At 46.8% G+C, this 5785-nt stretch overlaps 1 long non-coding RNA gene across 1 annotated transcript in view; it reads right to left on the bottom strand.

Annotated features, from left to right (window-relative positions):
* Positions 1 to 1200: 1200 nt before the first annotated feature.
* LOC120918973 overlaps positions 1201 to 5785 on the bottom strand; it is an 11848-nt gene continuing 7263 nt past the window's right edge. The window contains exon 3 of the long non-coding RNA XR_005744490.1: positions 1201 to 1320. This is a non-coding gene — a long non-coding RNA (uncharacterized LOC120918973). The remainder of the gene's footprint in view (positions 1321 to 5785) is intronic.

The raw sequence follows: 5785 nt of genomic DNA on the forward strand, positions 1-5785 counted from the left end.
TTGAAGATAACGTATATTTTACAGTACTCTGTAGTCAGATCAATTAGATGAAAAGTGCTCTGAGAAAAAAAATAAATATAAAATACAACAATACTAAAATGGTAGAACAATGTGAAAACTTAGGCCCCTTTCACACAGACGGATAGAATGGTTCTTTTAGCTGCAGATTTTCTAGTTTTCTACCGCAGCTAAAAGCACAAAATGCTTTCCTATGGCCCCATTCACACACAACGTTTAGCTGCGGTTTGGTGCGTATAGAAAACATAGAATTGAATGCGTCCAGGTGTGATTTAGCGTATTTATATGCACATTACCGCAGGTAATCACAGTCTTTTGTGTCAACTGCGGATTGCAGCTTAAAAAAAAAAAAAAAGAACAGGAAGCACATCATAATCAAAAAAATAAAAAGGGTTGCCATGGAAAGGACTACTGCACCTAAATGCAGCCGCTTGTAACCGCACTTGATCTCAATGTACAAATGCAGCTAATCGTAGTGCCCGGAGCCTTGAATTTCACAGAAAATTTACATGCGCAGGACTCATGTGCGAAGATGTGTGAACCTATAACAATGGCGTAAAACCTAAATTAAATTAACAATAAAAAATGTCCCCCCCCCCAAAAAAAAAGATAGAGGGAGGTGGAAAAATACCGAAAATGTTCAAAGAGAAATGCGTTTCTTTCTTTTTTTCAAATATTCCTGTGAGATGAGAAAAAAGATAAATACTTTTGTAGGTGTATGCTCTGAATAAATAATAATACATGAAATAATAATGCTCTGAATTATTATTTGTTGAGAGGCTCACTGGAGAACCTCCTTTCCTGATAGTTCTATTTAGGGCACTTGCTTCAGAAGTACTAGCAGCATGGCATTATTTTGAGATGCTAAATCACTTTAGACTGGATTTTTACATGGCCTTTCCTTTAAGCCATTACAGCAAGCAGATTAGTATTCAGTTTAAATTGTATGAAGCAGTCCTAGACCCAAACATCTACTTCTCTAAATATTGCTGCAAGCCTAACCTGTAAGGTACATGACAATTTGTGAACTTCTACAAAGTGGTAACTGGATAATGCCCCATTAAGTTCCTATGGAGTGAACATGTGTGGTTTAGAGAGAATATGATTAAAAAAAGTGAAAATGTAGATGAGTCAGTCAGGGTTAGGGTCAATGGTAAACGGCAAGTACTTCCATTTCAGGCCTGATTATGAAGCAGCAGGTCAGTGAAGCTGGTTGTTGGCTGTTTCGCCATCAGTGATAACCTACCTCGATCCTGTCAGGAAGCCTCTTTATTACGACTCTCATCATTTGGGTGAGTTGGCCTGAAAAAGAGACTTTAGTTATTGCATCGGCCGTTGCTAGAACACTGAAAAGGTACTGTAGCCCTAAAAACACTCTGTGGTACTCATGAGGAGAGTTGCTTGTGGTGTTTTGAACTGCCCGTGAAGACAAAGTCTATCGTTATTTTCTGGTTTGCTGAAGAAAGCAAATGTTAAGTTGATGGAACAGATTCCCAGCCACCTGTTTACACCTCAGATCATGACTCCCATATAAATGTTGTTATTTTAACACACTTTACTTACTATTCAACTGATCGAAGCTTCTTTTTTTACTTGGAGGTTCCATCGTGACCTCTTCAGGCTTTTCATTTCTGTTAAAAAAAAAAAAAAAAGGGCTTTAAAGAGTTTATATATCTGAACCTCAATTTTTACTCTGCGATGTTGAGCATTGTTACCATCACTTTATGCAACGGTTGAACTATTTTCTGTCTTGGATATTTTAGCAGGACACCGAGGGAACATTCCCTAAGGATGGCACATCTTAAGTAGATATTTCCATGTTGGCTGAATGATAATGTTTTCAAAAGCTGGCAAAGAATGGGGAAACACCCCTAACACTGGGGCCTTAGACAAATGCTAAAAGCATAAATCCTTTTTCTTTATCGTACATCACGGGACACAGAGCAGCATAGCCATTACATATGGGTTATATAGTGTACCTTCAGGTGATGGACACTGGCACTCTCCGACAGGAAGTTCCCTCCCTATATAACCCCCACCCATAGTGGGAGTACCTCAGTTTTTTCGCCAGTGTCTTAGGTGTTGGTGCACGTTGAAGGTTGTGCCTGCAGTTTGTCCTTGGGACCAGGGCCAGCCGACCGGATCCGTCCAAGGTGCTTCATAGCCAAAGTGGACGGTACCCGGGCCCCAATTCGTGGATGGGGTTTTGCCTATAATGCCTCTCCTTGGAGGGCTGGACTCTGGGTTCCAGGACTGGGTTTTTTAACCTATGAATACCTGCTGCCAGTAGTGCTGTATAGGTCCAGGTGTGTGGTGTTCCTGACTTGGACCCCGGTCCCTGAAGGTCTATGACCATACCCACGGTGAAGGGGGAAGATTGGGCCTCTTGCATGAGCAATACCCTGCGGCGTGGAAAGGTAAGCGGGGGGCCTACGGAACTTGGTTTGTCAGTGGGCTCCCCACAGGGGACTCTGGGGAAAAGCCTTTTTTATGCCTCTGTGCATGGGCTAAAGGAGAAACCACAAAGTCTGCATGACTGGATGGCTCAAACACCCAGGTATACTGTTCCTCTGGCTGGGCTAATAGACTGCTGCTGCTGCTACAAGGTGTTTTGCTCCATGAAATGTAAAAGGGAGCATGTCAGGTTTAAATTACTTACTTCCTGATGTCTGTGTGTCTCCAGCAGCTCCCGGGCTCCTCTCCCCACATGGATTCTGCTTCCTGCTTCCTGAGAGCGGCGTCGGGAGCGCGCGCGCGCGTGCGCGCGCACTGTTGTAGGCGCCGACGCTGCGTGGAGGGGCGGGGGACGCCCAGGGAGTTCCCTCCCCTCTGTACATCAGAGGGAAAAACTCTATTTAGCCTGTCAGTTTGCTGAAGGCTGTGAAGGGACACGGAGCAGCGATGCTGAGCTGAGCAGGATAGGTTTGCCTATGTTATGCTGACACAGTGACACCTAGTGGCCGTTTTTTTGTACACACCTTGCTAAAGAGCTGTTTAAGCTCATATTTTCTCTGAAAAGCCGGTGTACTAAGTAGCAGTCAGAGTACTTAGTATTTGGTACTCTCTTAGCCCAGCATTAAGGGAAGCAATATTAGGATATGATTAAGCCCTTGGGGCTCAATATTGCTATCTCTTGTTAGGTTTTGGGAAGTTTAGTTTCTGTCTAACATTACCCTAGCCTAAATTTTTTTCCTCATTTATTTAAATGTGTGTTTTTCTCCAGCTATTACAGTTAGTTGTATATTAGCGGAGTATCTCAGATTTGTTATTATGGCTCCTAAGGGTGCAGGGAACGCTAAAAGTGTTAAAAAGCCGAAGGGTTCCCCATCGGGCTCGGAGGATATTTCCCAGAATCCACCTGCCCCTACCTCCCCGGAGGATCCGGAGGTTGCTGCCCTGGGTGAGCCATCGGGGTTGCTAGGTGCTATGGCGGGCCCTATTCAACCAACTCCTTCCTATGTCACGGAAGAGATGTTAGCCTCCACCTTGGGTGGATTTGAAAAGAGGATGGCCGCTCTTATTACGGCCTCTTTATCCGGGAAGAAGCGGGCTAGGTCCCCGTCTCCCAGGTTTGAATCTCCTGAGGAAGATGTCCTTTCCACTGAGGAATTGGAAGATACAGGAGACCAGGCTGAGGATCATCTGGACCATTTGGGTTCTGAAGATTCTACTATAGAAGAACCTTTTTCAGCTTCTCACGCAGAAAAATTGTGGGTTCAGTCCTTAACGGATATGGTGCGGTCAGCTTTTAAAATGCCTTTGCCTCAGCCTCTGGCCTCCGCTGTGTCCTCATTGGGCTCCCTAAAAGCGCCCCAAGCCAACCTGGTGTTCCCGGTCCATCCTTTGTTAAAGGACCTGATATTTCAGGACTGGGTTAAGCCAGACAGGATTTTTTTGCCTCCTAAAAGGTTCGCAGTTATGTACCCTTTAGAGGAGGAGTTTTCAAAAAAATGGGCTGTCCCCACTGTTGACGCAGCCATATCATGTGTCAATAAAGCTTTAACATGTCCAGTGGACAATATTCACATGTTCAAAGATCCTGTGGATAAAAGGCTTGAGACCTTACTAAAGGCATCCTTTTCCACAGCGGGGGGCAGTGGTCCAGCCAGCTGTAGCTGCCATTGGCGTCTGCCAGGCTTTAAAAGACCAGGCCAAGCAGGCCCTAAAGGACCTCCCGGCTCAACAGGCTCAGGACTTAGCCGATCTACCTAGAGCCTTATGTTTCGCGGTAGACGCTATCAAGGATTCAATCCAACAGGCGTCCCGCCTATCCCTGTATTTGGTCCACATGAGAAGATTACTTTGGTTAAAGAACTGGTCTGCAGAAACCCCCTGCAAAAAACTCCTTACAGGATTCTCCTTTCAAGGAGAGAGATTGTTTGGAGAAGATCTTGACAAATATATTCAAAAGATCTCTAGTGGTAAGAGCACCCTTTTGCCGGTTAAGAAAAGGTTCCGAGGTCCCTCTTTTAAGCGCCCAACCTCTCCAGTTCCAGGGCCCTCATTCTCTAGGCAGTATCGACGGCCTCCTGGACGCGCAGCTGCAAACAGGCCCCAGGGGCAAGCTGCAGGGAACAAGAGACCGTGGAACCGTAAGCCGGTTAAGGCTGCCCCTAAGGCAGCCTTGTGAAGGGGCGCCCCCACTCTCTCGAGTGGGGGGAAGACTCCGGTTGTTCTCGGAGTTGTGGGGGGCCCAAGTTACCGACCAATGGGTTCTGTCCTCAGTAACTCAGGGGTACAAGCTGGAGTTTCGGGAGTTCCCCCCTCCTCACTTTCAAATGTCAAGACTTCCAGGCGACCCTCAGAGACAGGCATCGCTTCTGTCCGCCCTAGAGCGACTCCTATCTCAAGGAGTGATTATGGAAGTACCAGCAGGGGAGCAAGGACAAGGGTTTTACTCAAACCTCTTCGTTGTCCTGAAGCCAAACGGCGACGTCAGGCCTATTCTGGACCTAAAGTTATTAAACCGCTTTTTAAGAGTCCGGTCTTTTCGAATGGAGTCCATTCGTTCGGTGGTGGCCGCCCTCCAAGGAAAGGAGTTCTTGGCCTCCATCGATATAAAGGACGCATACCTGCACGTTCCGATTTTCCCAGGCCATTACAGGTATCTGCGTTTTGCCCTAAACTATCGGCATTATCAGTTCGTGGCTCTTCCGTTCGGACTAGCCACGGCCCCTCGGGTTTTTACGAAGATCCTGGCCCCCGTATTAGCCATCCTAAGGGAACAGGGCATTCTGATCATGGCCTACCTAGACGATCTTCTGGTAGTCGACCACTCAGCGGCCGGTCTAAATCGGGCAGTGTTGCTAGCAGTAAACTGCCTAGAGTCCCTGGGTTGGGTTCTAAACCGGGACAAATCGGCTTTACAGCCCACAAGAAGGTTGGAGTATCTAGGTCTGATTTTAGATACAAGACAACAACGGATCTTCCTGCCCCAGTCCAGAGTGGACTCGATAAGGGAGTTAATCCACATAGTCCTAAGCAGCACAAGGCCATCTATACGCCTCTGCATGCGCCTGTTGGGAAAGCTAGTGGCCACCTTCGAGGCAGTGCCCTATGCCCAGATCCATTCTCGGAGGCTACAGAGAGCAATTCTCGCGGCCTGGGACAAAAGACTCCAGGCCTTGGATCTTCCCATTTCCCTTCCCTATGCGGTAAGGCAGAGCCTGTGTTGGTGGCTAGTCACAAAAAATCTTCTGAAAGGAAGATCGTTCAATCCCCCCTCATGGAGGATAGTAACCACGGACGCCAGCCTATCAGGTTGGGG

This window comes from Rana temporaria, chromosome 12 (genome assembly GCF_905171775.1).
Source record: "Rana temporaria chromosome 12, aRanTem1.1, whole genome shotgun sequence".
NCBI classification, from domain to species: Eukaryota; Metazoa; Chordata; class Amphibia; order Anura; family Ranidae; genus Rana; species Rana temporaria.